This window comes from Sus scrofa, chromosome 8 (genome assembly GCF_000003025.6).
Source record: "Sus scrofa isolate TJ Tabasco breed Duroc chromosome 8, Sscrofa11.1, whole genome shotgun sequence".
NCBI lineage: Eukaryota > Metazoa > Chordata > Mammalia > Artiodactyla > Suidae > Sus > Sus scrofa.
In genome coordinates, this window is record NC_010450.4 from 115357453 (window position 1) to 115374113 (window position 16661).

A 16661-nucleotide genomic window follows, 5' to 3' on the forward strand; every position below is an offset into this window, starting at 1 on the left:
ATTGACCAATATATCTTATGAATTTAGACATAAGCATTTTCAACAAAACATTAGCAAAACTGCCTCCAATAATGTATACAAAGAATTGTACAGCATGGTCAAATGGGATTTATTCCAGATATTCAAGCCTGGTTAAATAATCAAAAATTAATCAAAGAGGAGTGCCCACTGTGGCTCAGCAGGTTAAGGACCCAATGTTGTCTCTGTGAGGATTTGGGTTTGATCCCTGCCCTCGCTCAGGGGGTTAAGGATGCAGTGTTGCTGCAAACTTTGATGTAGGTTGCAGATGCAGCTCCAATTTGACCACTAGCCTGGGAATTTCCATGTGCCACAGGTGCAGCAGTTAAAAAAAATAATCAAAGAAATCCACCATTACAACAAGCTAAATAAAATAGTTGTATGATCATATTGATTGATGAATTGATGTGAAAAGGCACCTGACAAAATCCAAAATCCATTCATTATAAAAACTCTCAGCAAATCAGGCATAAAGGAGTATTTCTTCGACTTGACAAAGAGGATATTAAAAACCTACAACATACTTAATGGTGAAAGACTGAATGCTTTCCCCTAAAATCAGAAAAACAGTGAGGGTGTTTATTTCACCACTCATTCAACATGATATTGCAAATTCTAGCCACTGAAATCAGGCAAGAAAATTAATAAAAGAAACATAGATTGAGAAGGAAGAGATGAAATATCCCTTTCTGCATGATTGTTTACATAGAAAATTCCCAAAATGCCACACACACAGAGAAAAAATTAATTTAGCAATGCTGCAGGATAAAATACCAACACACAAAAGCATCCACCCTTCTATATACTACAATAAGCTTGAAGAAGTAAAAATTAAAAACAGAACACTATTTATAATCACGCCAAAGAAAATAAAATATTATGTGTATAGAGTAACAAACTCATACGGGAAATATACACTGAAAATTATAAAATACTGATTAAAGAAATTCAAAAATTGGAATAAATGGAGAGACATACCATATTTGTGTATTGAAAGACTCAACGGTAAAGATGTCAATTCTCCACAAATTGATCTACAGGTTTAATGAAATTCCTATCGAAATCTTAGCAGATTTTTTTCATAGCTGTAGTCAAGCTTATTTTAAAATTTATATTAAAAGACACAGGCCCTAGAATAGCTAAAATAATTTTGACAAGAAACAATAAAGTAGAAGAAATCACTCTATCTGACATTGAAGCTTACTATATTGCAGTAATCAAGACAGTGTCCTACTGGTGCAGGCATAAACAGATGTAAATCAATAAAATTGGACAGATAACTCATAAATAATCCCACACAAATATTTTCAATGTTTTTTTTGTTTGTTTGTTTTTTGGTTTTTTGTCTTTTTGCCTTTTCTTGGGCTGCTCCCTCAGCACATGGAGGTTCCCAGGCTAGGGGTCGAATCGGAACTGCAGCCGCCAGCCTACACCACAGCCACAGCAACTCGGGATCCAAGCCACGTCTCTGACCTACCCCACAGCTCACGGCAACGCCAGATCCTTAACCCACTGAGCAAGGCCAGGGATCGAACCCACAACCTCATGGTTCCTAGTCAGATTTGCAATTCAATGGAGGAAGGTTAATTTTTATAGCAAATGATGCTGGTGTGATTGACCATCCAAGAACAGAAAGATAAACCTCAACTTAAATCTCACTCCTAACACAAAAATTCAAAATGGGTATGGATTTATGTTTGAAATGTAAAACTATAAATATGAGAGAATCTTCAGGATCTATGGCCTGGAAAAGAGTTCTTAGCCTTTATACCAAAAGCATGAATCAAAAATGAAAATTTAATAAGTGAGACTTTATCAAAATTAAAAATATTTGCCTTGTAAAAGACTACATAAAGAGGATGAGAAGAGAAGATACAGAGTGGGAAAAAATACTTGCCAACAACATATCTGACAAAGAACAAGTATCTAGAGTATATAAAGAACTCTGAAAACTCAATTATTTAAAAAATGAACAAGTCAATTAAAAATGGTCAAAAATATGAAGAGGTATTTCACCAAAGAAGATAAATAAATGATAAATAATCACATGAAAATGTTCAACATCATTAACTACTAAGGCAATTCAAATCAAAACCGCAGTAAACACCAGTACACATCTATCAAAATGGTTAAAGTAAAAAAAAAAAAAAAAGTTACATTAAATGCTGACAAGAATGTAGAGAAATTGAATCACACAAACATTCTTGATAGGAATGTAAATGGTCCAACCACTTTTTAAAAAGTTGTTCATTTCTTTTTTTTTTGTCTTTTTTAATTACTCAATGAATTTATTACATTTATAGTTGTACAATGATCACCACAATCCAATTTTATAGAATAGGAAAAAGTTGTTAATTTCTTATAAAGTGAAACATGCAATTACTATATGATACAGCAATTTCACTCTTGGAAATTTATCCCATGGAAATGAAAACTTATTTCACATATAAAACCTATATAGCAGCTTTATTCATAAAGACAGAAAGTATGAAAAAAAACTGACATTCTGTATGATGAATGGTTAAATAAACTGTGGTACTATGTACCATACACACCATGTAATACATGTACCACATAAGCTATTCAGGAATAAAAAGGAAAAACTATTAATGCTGACAATAATTTGAAAGAGTCCTAAGTTTATGCTGAGTGAAAAAATCATTTTGACTGGGATTGTGATGTTTATATTGCATGCAAATCATATGAGTATTTCTGCCATCTTTTTCTTGCAGAAAAAATTCTCTAAATTTAATTTAAAATACTATTTCCTGGAAATCCATCATATAAACATGTTTTAAAAACCATGACACCCCCTCCTTTCATTTTTTATTTTGTCTCCATCATCAACTCTGTCCTGGGCATACTTCTTTCTGACTTGAGCTGCTTCTCTAACCTTTTAATATATAAGAACTGACAGAAACAATGAGACACTTTTAACCACAGAACTCTTACCTTCTCATTCTAAGACATATTCTTGCTCTAAACCTCAACTGCAAAATCTTTAGAAAGAACATGCTTTTTGGATAAAACTAAGTATTGGAGTCATATGCGGTCACCATCACATGTGAATAATATGTCATCTTAAATTCTCTACTCCTCCAGGGAATAAATTAGCTCTTTACATGTGGAGGATCCCTCTGGTAAATATACCTTAAATAAAGAATAATAGTATGTGTTATTGCTGGTTGTCCCTTCAGAAAAGGATTTATTTAAAATTCAGTTTTTCTGTGTGAGCCTCTTTAGCCACTATGAAAAAAAGCACTCATTTAGTTGACATTGAAAATGCTACCGTATCATGCATTTAATGCAAGCAGGAACTCTGACATGGGGCATGTAGCCATTATAATGTCTCAGAAAATCTAAAAAAATGGTTTTGGGAATAAGAATAGGAGTGTTGGTGGCAATGGTAGTTGTGTTAGAAATAGCAGTGGCAGTTGTGATGTTACATATGGTTGAGTTTACAGCAGTGACGGTGGTGATGGCAGAAGTGGTGACAGTGTTAGTGGTTGCTGCTGGTGGCAGTGGTAACCTGGCAGTGGTAATGGTGATGGTAGTGATGACGGTGATGGTTTTAGTGGTTATCAGTGGTGATAATAATAGCAATGCAGGCTATATTTAGGCCACAGTGGTGGTGGTGATCATAGCAATATATTGGTGGTGTTTTAGTGTGATCATGATGGCAGTAGCAATGATCGTAGCAGTCATTCTATGCATCATTTCAGAGACTCAGCACAAGGCTAAGAGGAGTGACCTTTTTTCGAGGTCAAAATTTAGTGTTACATTTAAATAGGTATGTGGTAGCTAAATATATTCATTATGAAGATATTTCTAGCATACATACTATATTTTTATTGAAGTATATATAGCTGCTGTACCATTTTATAAGTTACAGGTGTACAACATAGTGATTCACAATATTTAAAGGTTATACTCCATTTACTGTTATTAAAAGTATTGGCTATATTCCCAATGTTCTACAATATATCCTTGCAGCTTATTTTATACCTAATGGTTTGTACTTCTTACTCTGATACACAATATCACCCCTCCCCCTTCCCTCTCTCCGCTGATAACCACTGGTTTGGTCTCTGATAACCACTGGTTTAATCTCTGATAACTACTAGTTTGGCCTCCATATCTGTGATATCTTAATATCTCTATATCTGTTTAAGAGGGGTGACTTTTACACAAGACCCTGACAACTCTTCTCCATGAATATGTAAGAGAAAATGAACAAACTGATACCAGGAAAAGTCTTCCATTTATAATTAAGTAAGATGCCCAGAAGTGTGTGTCAGGTCCTTTAAAATCATTTCCTCCTGAATGTCATCTGGCAATTGCCCCACATGCTCAACCCTCAGTCCACACATTTCTCACTTTCATTCACCCCTTTCATTATTTACGGTAGAGAATTCAAACCGAATGGCATTTCCTCTGAAAAACCTCCCTTGACACCAACCTCATCATAGTTCTCAGGGCTTTCCACTCACCAAGAATTTATCACAGTTTTTAACTATTTATTTATCTATCTTGCCAGTAAATAAAAAAGATCCTTGAAGTCAGGCAAAAACTATACTTTTTCATCTCTGTATTCCCAACATCTAGCACAGGGTGTGAAATAAATGTTTGTTGAATACCTACATGAAAGAATGACTCTTTCCCACGAGATGATGGATTTCTTAGAAGGAATGGATTACGTCTTTTTCATCTAAGTAGTTTTTTTCTGACTATCTCCCAATATTTTCTACAGTTTGTTCTTTGCAATAATGAAGGAAAAATAAATTAAAAATATAGCTTTTATAATCATTTGACCCAAAAAATAATACCAAAATAAGTAGAGATATTAGTACTCCAAGGTCCCTTCCATTCCTAAGACTCAGTGGTGTTATGATAATAGTGAGGTATAATTACATGTGAAAAGGAAGGATGATATCCAAAGATGTCTTTGGTCACACATGATTTCAGGAGCAAAGCCCAGGCCTTCTTAACTCCTTTTCTAGTTCTCCCTCGACAAAAACATGCTAACTCAGACCTTGTTTCTTTCTCTTATTATGGGTCTTTTTTATATGGTGTATTAAGTTCTTACTAGAAGAATCCCCCTCCGGTCAGCTATAGAATTAATAGCTATACTATTTCTGTTTTTAGGACCCACCTCCTTTTCAGTTAAAGCAAAGGCAGTCACCTTAGAAAAGAACACCTGCAAAGACATAGAAAGAAATGATTTGGTCCAGATGGTAATGTCTAGCAGTTGCCAAAAGATTCACTTGACCGGAGCTTCAGGACAAGACAATTCCATCACACCTTTGCTTGGAGATAGGCTGAAAACAAAACATGGTCAATTCCCAATGTCATTACAGTTTCTGTGATGTAGATTCTCACCCATTAGGGACGTAGTTCTGGGACCAGAGATGAAAACAACTGGTCTTTATTATCCTTTGCTAGTTCCCTTTGACACTGATCGCTCAAAGAAAAGGAGGTGAATGATTTCCAACTTGGGTTCAGTTCTCCTGAGAAGTTCGTGGTTTCATGAGTCTGAAAACAGTACAGTCATTCCCAAGACTACATTGTCCTATAATGTTCATAGGATCCCCTGTTCCCAAAGCAGAACTCTAAAAGCCATTCCTTCCAGGAGAGCCAGTTCAACCAGCAGCCAAAAGTCAACCTTGATAAATACGATTTTAATAAGTACTAGAAAATCAGGAAATTGCAGGCCCTTGGCTCTTGCAATTTTTATCATACCAAGTTCCCTACAGAGAGCTGAAGAAGAGCCAGTAAAGTGTCATCCTTTCCATCAGCGTCCTGCAAAAAGTCTGTGTTGAAGAGACATTTTCCTGTCAGGTACTACTGTATATCAAATGTATCCACCTCTTGGAGAAAAAGATGAAATTACTTTGAAAACAAAGAAAAGAGTCTGTAGCAACACTGGCAGAGGACAAAGTTTATAAGCCGGCCCAAGAGTACTCCAAATCTACCATAAGGGAAACATCTGACAAAGAAAAATGTGTGCTGGCAACTTGTTTGATTGTAATTTCAATGAAAAATTGAAACCATACTTCCATGGGATTAAGCTTCCCTCATTCACCAGAAGGAGGTTCCTGTTAACAAATATGGACAATGTTAGCATCCCCCACACTTCTCCTTTCAGGCTGCCTGCCCATAAGTATACATTGGGAGCTGGAGATGGAAGAAATCTCCTCAATGTGTTCAGAGGTGGTAGAGTTGGTGTTTAATATGTTGAGAACTAAAGTGACTGCATTGGTGGCAATAAGTAGACATGTGCCATGCAGATGCAACATTAATTAGTGGAATAAATAAGGCCAAAGTGATTCCCTTCCAGGGAGATAATAAGACTCCTTGATAGTATGCAAAAGAGGCTCATAGTTTGCCTATTATAGTGTAACAATGCTGAATGGAAGGAAGACTCTTTAATTTATTTTTCCCATGGGCATATATCATTATTATTGTCATACACAGGAGAGTAGCATAAGGAAAATGGTATGTTCATGGTTTGCAAAAGAACAAATGTTTGGTAAGGAAAAGCAATGCACCAGAACCCAAGGGGTCCTTCACAGTAGATGTTTGCAAAGAATACCAGAACTGTTTACAGTACATAAGTATCCCAAGGAGTTAGTCATAGCAGTGATAATTAATGTGTTTAAAGATTAATGAGCTCAAGACCAGTATATGGCAAATACACTGTTGCTAAAATGACAGTTTAGCAAATGCAAGAGTTGGGGGAAGAAATTACTTTGTCTATATTTTTATGTATTTATTTTTAATAGGATTGCTGCTTGTCCTTTTTACGGTCCCCATTTACCCCTTTCACAGTACTCTGACCTTCCACAGAAACATACAGACATTGACCTCCTGTGACTAGGTGTTTCATAGAAAAATAAATCCTTGGGACAGAGAAAGGATTCTCTACTGCAATGAATTTAGTTCACTATATAAAGGGTTGGATTATTTGGGAGTGTTTGTAAGAGAAATACACATCTGGTGGGAGGAAGGAGAATGCATCTGAAGGTTAATCCCTTATGAAAGGGCCTCAGCCAAAGAATCTTCTAGAGTGTGTGATGAAATACACTTTCCCTAGGTAGCTCTAATTATGTAGAAAAATATCTTATGTCGCCCTGCCATGTCTACATTTTGTGTAAGTTCCCAAAGGCAGGAGTCATGTCTTTTAAACATTGACTCTATTATCTGGCATGTGATTGATGCTCAGTTACAAGAGTCAAATAAAACACCCTTGATAGAAATTCTCCCTTTATATGATTCAAGAGAAAGCATGTTAAAATCATAAGCCAAGAGGCTTTTCAATAGAGAAATCAATTAAGACTTGCCATAAGCGAAGAAAAAGCAGGTAGGTTTTCAGATATTTCTGGCTTCAGCTCTACCAATAGGAGTCTAAGCCTGGTTTGCCTTATGCACTCCTTCCATAACTTTAATGCGTAGCCCAAGTCTTGAAATTATCCCGAGGCTAAATTACTATGAGTTTGCATACTAGGAAGAATTGCTCCAATAATTCTGACATTTTTCTGCTTGCATCTTGGAAACAAGAAATGATTTACCATATATCTCTGAATGTACAAAGGTAAAAGTTGTACAAGGCACAGAAGATCCTATACATTTCTGGCTCTCTCACCAGATTTTGTTTAGAAACTGTTCTTTAAAAGAAGGCAGAGCTGTTGTTCTTCCTTGCCTTTCTGGGTCCCAGAAAGCAGGGCACAAACCTTGGTAGAAAGAACTTTATATTATAAATAGCCTGAGAGAAAAATCTCTTCCCTCCGTGTATAGCTATTACAGTTCTACTGGATCATGAGGGGGTTGCTCAGGGGCAAAAGGATGAATGAAAACGCTGTCACTATGGATAATTAAAACTGAGAGAAAAGAGTTGCTTTATAAAAGTTCTACCTATCCAATGTACCACATGGCCAACTGAAGAAATGGAAATGGCCATCAACATGGAATATGCGGTCATCATCAAACTCCTAGAAGAACACATAGGCAAAACACTCTCTGACATCAACATCATGAATATTTTCTCAGGTCCGTCTCCCAAAGCAATAGAAATTAGAGTAAAAATAAACCCATGGGACCTCATCAAACTGAAAAGCTTTTGCACAGCAAAGGAAACCCAAAAGAAAACAAAAAGACAACTTACAGAATGAGAGAAAACAGTTTCAAATGATGCAACTGACAAGGGCTTAATCTCTAGAATATATAAACAACTTATACAACCCAACAGCAAAAAAGCCAATCAATCAATGGGAAAATGGGCAAAAGACCTGAATAGACATTTCTCCAAAGAAGATATACAGATGGCCAGCAAACACATGAAAAAATGCTCAACATCGCGGATTATAAGAGAAATGCAAATCAAAACTACCATGAGATGCCACCTCACACCAGTCAGAATGGCCATCATTAATAAGTCCACAAATAACAAGTGCTGGAGGGGGTGTGGAAAAAAGGGAACCCCTCCTGCACTGTTGGTGGGAATGTAAACTGGAACAGCCACTATGGAGAACAGTTTGGAGATACCTTAGAATTCTATACATAGAACTTCCATATGACCCCGCAATCCCACTCTTGGGCATCTATCTGGACAAAACTCTCCTTAAAAGAGACACATGCTCCCACATGTTCATTGCAGCACTATTCACAAGAGCCAGGACATGGAAACAACCCAAATGTCCATCGACAGATGATTGGATTCAGAAGAGGTGGTATATATACACAATGGAATACTACTCAGCCGTAAAAAAGAATGACATAATGCCATTTGCAGCAACATGGATGGAACTAGAGACTCTCATACTGAGTGAAATGAGCCAGAAAGACAAAGACAAATACCATATGATATCACTTATAGCTGGAGTCTAATATCCAGCACAAATGAACATCTCCTCAGAAAAGAAAATCATAGACTTGGAGAAAAGACTTGTGGCTGCCTGATGGGAGAGGGACGGAGTGGGAGGGATCGGGAGCTTGGGCTTATCAGACACAACTTAGAATAGATTTACAAGGAGATCCTGCTGAATAGCATTGAGAACTTTGTCTAGATACTCATGTTGCAACAGAACAAAGGGTGGGGGAAAAAATGTAATTGTAATGTATACATGTAAGGATAACTTGATCCCCTTGCTGTACAGTGGGAAAGTAAAAAAAAAAATTATAAAAAAAAAAAGAGACACATGCACCCGCATGTTCATTGCAGCACTATTCACAAGAGCCAGGACATGGAAACAACCCAAATGTCCATCGACAGATGATTGGATTCGGAAGAGGTGGTATATATACACAATGGAACACTACTCGGCCATAAAAATGAATGACATAATGCCATTTGCAGCAACATGGATGGAACTAGAGACTCTCATACTGAGTGAAATGAGCCAGAAAGACAAAGACAAATACCATATGATATCACTTATAGCTGGAGTCTAATATCCAGCACAAATGAACATCTCCTCAGAAAAGAAAATCATAGACTTGGAGAAAAGACTTGTGGCTGCCTGATGGGAGAGGGACGGAGTGGGAGGGATCGGGAGCTTGGGCTTATCAGACACAACTTAGAATAGATTTACAAGGAGATCCTGCTGAATAGCATTGAGAACTATGTCTAGATACTCATGTTGCAACAGAAGAAAGGGTGGGGAAAAAAATGTAATTGTAATGTATACATGTAAGGATAACTTGATCCCCTTGCTGTACAGTGGGAAAATAAAAAAAAAAAATTAATTAGTTTAAAAAAAAAATGTGGGCCCTGGATTTGCCACATCAGCATTGCCGGGGAACCAGCTCCAAATGCACATTAGTGGGACTCTTCCAGACCTACTGAACAAGAAATTCTAAAAGTGGGCAAGCAACCTGTGTTTTATCAAGGCCTGTAGATGATTCCGAAATTTGCTAAAATTTGAGAACCACTGCTGTGGACTAAGGAGGAGCCCGGAAAAGGGGTAACAAAGAACAGAAATGTCCGTTAGATGGCAAAGATTTGAGAAACTAGCAGTAGCAAAAAGATGACACACTACAGATGAGAGATGATGGTGGACTAATAAAATAATATTTTAAAATTGTAATCCTTAAATATGTATCTGACTTGATCTGTAAAACAATGCTCATATTGCATTTGGTACTTTTTGAACTTCTGCTGTAATAATGAGTTAAGTCTAAAGTTTGAGACTTAAGGAGAAATATTACACTGTACTTATTTAAGGACAATATCTAATTGATATCAAGTGTTAGAAACAAAAATAAAGATCAAGTAACCTGAAAGTCAGCATGAAGAAGATTCAATGAAGATTTTTGTTCTTAACAGGTTCTAGTTTAGTAATGAATAAACCTACTCCACACATGAATAGTTCTAAATTATAAAACAAATTATTTTAGTTGAGTAGAAGAATTGTTAAGCAATGGAATGGCTGACATAAAGAAGATGCATAATCTTTTTTTTTTAAGAGCTTAAATTGATTCTTATCTTCTGGGATGGTTTATAAGCAATCCAATTGTATGCCAAAGATACATTACTTTCAAGTTTATTTTTTGATCTCAGTCCACAATTTCATAAACACAATTTTCATAAAGATATATTTCCCAGCCCTATATAATATTATAAATAAGTCTTTTCCTTCCAAAGTGAACCCCAAAAGCATTTGAAGGTTGCTGAGGGATCAAGCATTTGAGAGACAATATGCTGGAAAAAAATATTTTAAAATAGTCTCAATGTCTTAAGTGCTTCAATGAGAAAATTTAAGTCTTACGCTATTTCTTCCTAGCTGTGTGTCTTTGAGACAAGTCCTTTGATCTTTCTGAAATGAATATATATCCCTTATTTTTTCTTTTTAGGGCCACGCCCACCACATTTGGAGGTTCCCAGGCTAGGAGTCGAACCAGAGCTGTAGCTGTTAGACTATGCCATAGCCACAGCAACACAGGATACAAGCCGCATCTGCAACCTATGCCACAGCTCAGAGCAACACCAGATCCTTAACCCACTGAGTGAGGCCAGGGATTGAACCCGCATCCTCATGGATAATAGATTCATTAACTGCTGAGCCACAACAGGAACTCCTATATTCCTTATTTTTAATATGCATGTATTCATACCCCTCTCAAAAGGTTATGAGCTTAAATGGAATAATGTTTGGTAAATTCTTGGTGGCATTTAGTTTGGTATGTGAACAAAAGAGATAGCTTTTAAAATGTAGAATATTCATATGCTTTAAATGTGTCCTTTTAGAATCATTTAACATAAGAATCTTTGAAATATATATTGCCAAGATATAAAATACTATCTGAGGAATCTTTAATTTTTCAGTAAATTTAATTTTTAGTATTCTAATTTTCAGTAATTTTAATTTTTCAGTAACTCAAAATTTTCATTCTCTGATTAATGTAGTGGTTAATTTAGTCTCTTCTGAAATCCCTTGAAAACTTTGTTTTTTACATATTAGGTTTATTAAATTGAAATTGTCATTTTAAGACTAGCCAAAGATAAAATATGTAAGCATGATTTTGATTTGTGCTAATACAGGGAGCAATGGTAAAGGAATCCTTGGCCTTCTATGCTCAGTTAGCAATTTATTGCCCCAAATAGAGATGCTCAAAGAGCTGTTTTGCAATATTTCTGTCCTTCCAATATGTCAAAAGGACAGGATGATGTAGCCTCTGGGGTGGGTGGGTGGGTGGGGTACATTTTGGGAGCTATAAATAGAACAGCACCTAAATGCTCAGGTGACCTGGAACCACAGACAGATCATCACAAACAGATTTTCCAAACAAGAGCGAAGGTTTTAAGACACAAACACAGCTGAGAAATGAGTTGATCTGATGAACTTTTACATGATTCATGGTAAAATATAGTGAAGTATAAGGAGACCTGAGAGATTCATTGAAATCCTATTAAACCTTTACCACTCTTTAGACTCCAGAGACTCTAGTTATCTGAAAAATGTGACAAAGATCTGCTTCATTCAAACTTTCCATGCTGTTTCAACTTCAAGGAGGAACACTGCCCCCTGTTCCATTTTGCTGGTGGCAAAATTTGATGAAATATTCTATTAAGAGTGATGTGCTGGGGTGGAGGGCTAATTCTCCTCATATAATCTACCGCTTCTATGAAATCCCAGAGTTGTAGTCTATGCTATTGAATTTTACAGGGAAGGATTTTTTTTTTAACATTGGGAAAAATCCAAAATAAAGAGATTTGGGAAACAGGATTTACTTCATTCTGCAGGGACAACAAAGGAGCTTCACATGTGCTGCGAGTGTACTTTCTTAAGTAGTTACATATGGTTTGCATCTGTTCATCTCTTGAGCACCTTATATCTTCAGCACTTCTTTGCTTAGTGAATTTTCCATTAGTTTTAATTATATAAGAAAGATACCCTTTCAAAATGGCACCCTTGCGTTGTGAGCCCTGTATCCTTCACCAAGGTAAAACACTGTATGGCCATTTCATACAACCCGAACTTTCTAAGAAGAGTGCTAATAATTTGACCCTCTTCATTTCATTCAACACATATGTATTTACACACATCTTGGGCTAGATTAGATGCTGGATATATATATACACACATACATATATACACACACATATATATGTGTATATGTGTATATATGTGTATATATATGTGTGTGTATATATATGTATTTTTAGTTCTCCAATTCTGTTTCTTTCTTTTTTTTTTTTTTTGTCATTTGTCTTTTTAGGGCTGCACCCGTGGCATATGGAGGTTCCTAGGCTAGGGGGTCCAATCGGAGCTGCATGTGCTGGCCTACACCAGAGCCACAGCAACGTCAGATCCGAGACGCCTCTGCAACCTACACCACAGCTCACAGCAACACCAGATCCTCAACCCACTGAGTGAGGCCAGGGATCGAACCCACAACTTCATGGTTCCTAGTTGGATTCGTTTCCTGCTGCGCCATGACAGGAACTCCTAATTCTGTTTCTTAAACATGCAATTCTTTGCATCGATGTTCCTTTGACTATTAATTGGGAATTTTCAAAAAGACCATCAATTTCTATTTAAAATATTACTATTTACCCTATATGGAAATAAAACAGGATGAACAGTAGGAAGCCTGGGTTCCAGTCACAGTTCTGCCACCAACTTATTGCATGATCTTAAACAAGTCCCTCAACTTCCGTGGTTCTGGGTGTCCTCCTGAATAAAGAAAGCAGTTGCACTAGAAAACCACCAATGTCTTTCTAGATCTAGGACTTGTGGGTTCTTCATAGAATAGTGCACTGTCACAATGTAATCTGAAATCTCTGTCTCCAGAAGCAATTATATTCCTGGCAGTATTTTGATTTCAGATTCACTGACTGAGAGAAGGAACAGATTACTTGGGGTGAGCACCATAGCCACAGACAGAAATTATTTTTTATCGTACAGTATAACTAACTCCTCCTCTTTCAATGTCCACTCAATTTCTCACCTGAAGGTTAACTGTTCTATAGTCTGTCAGCTACACACAGTCTGGTCCAACCTCTGACGGCTGGCTCCAGCTGTCAGCTGAGAAGCTAGTTAGAAACTATTTGGATCCTGAGCATTGACTTTGGGGCTTTCTGATCCAGGGGGAGGTATCAAATATTATGTGGATCAGGCATTAAAGCCCTTCCCAGCATAGTCAGGTTTCCACTATAATTGCAATCCTATAAACTGGATGGTAGCTGCTTCAGTGCTATTTGCCTCCATCTAGAAGTCTAGAATGGTCTGAACGGCCCAGGGGGAGCAAACTTTTGAGGCCTTCCCAAACAGAGAGCTCACCGCGGCCCCCCGCCCCCATCCAGGCTGCACACAGCTGCTTGCCGCCTGCCTCACCGGCACTGAACCTTTCCTGACATATACTTAAGTCAGCTGCTCTTGGATTTGCGGGACCAGAGGGAAATAGAGAAGGGGACAGAAAAGTCAGAGAGAAGGAAACGGGGGTCTTCGTGTCCTGTTTTCTCAAAGGGTTATCATTCAAAGAAGCCTGAGAGTTCTTCCAGTTGTACAGACTCACAGTGTTCCTCAGGATGAGAGAAATAACCCTGGATATGCTGAACAATAATGCCTGAAGCATTTCTGAAATCAGGTCTGTTACTGGGTCAAGTCCCCAGAGAGCAGATTAATCAGTGTCCCAGCCTTTCACAACTCCTCACGAGTCCTGCATCTCAGGACCTTTTCCCATCCTTCCCTCTCCCCTCCCCAAGCCCCCATCTGTCATTACCCTCCTCACGCATAGTGTATCTGTCTCCTTCTGAATCTCTATGTGCTTTTTTCGGTGTGCTTCTCTCTATGGCTCCATGTGTGTGTCTACATGTGTCACTTTCTGTCTTTCTCTGTTTCTTTCTTTCTCTGATCTTTCTTGGTCTGTGACGATGGGTGTTTCTCTTTCTGTATTTCTATTTCTGCTTCCCTGCCTCTTCCCCAAACTATTCCTGATCAAGTAGAAAATAAAGCCAATTTAATGTTGCTAAAAGCACGACTGCCACTGAAAGTATTACGAATTCTTTTCTTAAAACATACAGTGTCAATATAAATGTAAGTTGAAAAAGAAAATAGAATCGCTTTCTTCTAGATGTCACCCCATAAAAGAAGGGGTCAGGGAAGATCTGAAAATTCTCTTCTTAGGGTTGGGAATGTGTAGTTAGGAGGGCTCAGATGATGGCTACCAATCATGCCAAATTAGGTCTCAGCCCCTGGAATCCCTAGTGGTGACATTCAGACCTAGGGGTGAGGTATGTGGTATAGCTGTAGCCCACTCACCTCCCATGGCCCTCACTGTCTCCAGGAGCAGGTGCTCATCTCTGCTCTGGAATTCTCCCAGTGAGTGTTTTGGAGTTTGGGGTTTCTTTCTTTTTTTTTTTTTAATTTTTTTCTAAGTTAGCAAAAATAGATTTGTGGGCACAGCACAAGCATTGGCATTAAAAGACCTAGGTTCATTTTCCTCACTCTGCCTTTTACTGTGTGGCATTAAAATGTCACTTAGTTTGTTCTCTTCTCTTTTCTTTATATATTAAATGGAAATGACCCTGATATCCCTTATGAAAGTTTTAAGGTTCTTGGAACAATGAAATGAGAATGTGTAGTGTAAGGGTAATTGCTTTTTGGCTTTGTTTGGTTTGGTTTTGGGATCTTTTGTTTGTTTGTTAATTCTGAGGGTCCTCAATTGCATGGTTATCAATTGAGGCAATTGTGACTTCCAAGAGACGTTTGGCAATGTCTGGAGATGACTTTGGTTGTTACACCTGGAGGGGCATTATTGGAACTGACAGGCAGAAGCCAAGGAAGCTTTTAAACACCCTGCAATGCACAGGGAATTCCACCACATCAAAGAAACATCAGGTCCAAAATAATGCCAAGAGTGTGGAGGTTGAGAAAACTTGGTTTAGAATGATAAGTTTTTTAGAACACTCTTATTTATCTTACTATTGCATCATCATTTTATTTCCATTATTGTATTATTTTTAACATGCCTTTTCTATAAATGTCTTTTACACATTTTATCTCCTTGACACATCTATGATGATACTTCATGCCTTAAGCAAAGGAAGCTGGCCACCTTCTATTCTCTGGTCATCAAGCCCCTAATTGCTGTTTCTTTGATGAACCCCGGGGCAATAAAAATCACATTTTATATTAAATTATACAAGGATTCATAAGCCCAAATTCCTCTTCTGAATGTAAGTAATTACAAGTCCAGAGACAACATATCTCAATTTATTCACTCAACCACTTGAGAATGATACTTACTTAATTTGGGCAAGGCACTGTGATAAGCATCAGGAGACAGATTTAAAATATATCCAGATACCACCATGAAGTTACAGTCAAATTTTTAGAAAGTTAAATACACTGACAAACTATGAACTACAACAAAAACAAAAAACTGAAAAGAAATAGATTCTAAGAATGAAAATAAATGAAAGGATCTTATTTAAAAGTTGGGAAAAGGTTGAGAAGTGTTAAGGAAGTCTTCTCTGATTGACAGCTGAGCTGTGACCTGAAGAGTAGGAGTTAGCCAGGCTAGGAACCTTTCCAGAAGAGAAAATAACATGTGCAGCATTCTAAGATCAGAAAGAACTTAAGCCATTTAAACAGTTGAGATTTTCAAATATATTTGTCTCCTTGTTTTGAATCATCCAAATTCTCTGTGAAAACTGCTAACTGCATATGACTACGTTTTTAATTCTTGGTGGTCTCACAAATTGATAAGGGTTTTTTTTTTTTGGAGGGGGGACTATATAATCAAAGCAAGTGTATTAATGAATATGATGTGATCATGAATAATTACTACAAAATAAGAGAAGTTAAAGTTTATAAAATTATCTATAAGAGATGCCTAACTCCCTCATTTTATAGTTGAAAACAAAAACACATTCATTTACCTCCATGAATATCACTTCTCAAGTTATCTGTAGATCTAGGACTAGAACCAAGGTCTCCTGCCTCCTGCCTCTTGTCCTAATTTGGTATGTAGCCCCCAAATATTGCAGTAGCATCATGAAATGACACACTTTTCTACAAAATAGCCTATGTCTCTATAATCGAGAGATAAACATCGTTATATGTTGACTACCGGTCTGATGCACTGTGGAATTGTTTGGTCATTTTTATTTAAAGATTAATGAACATTAACTGAGCAGGAGA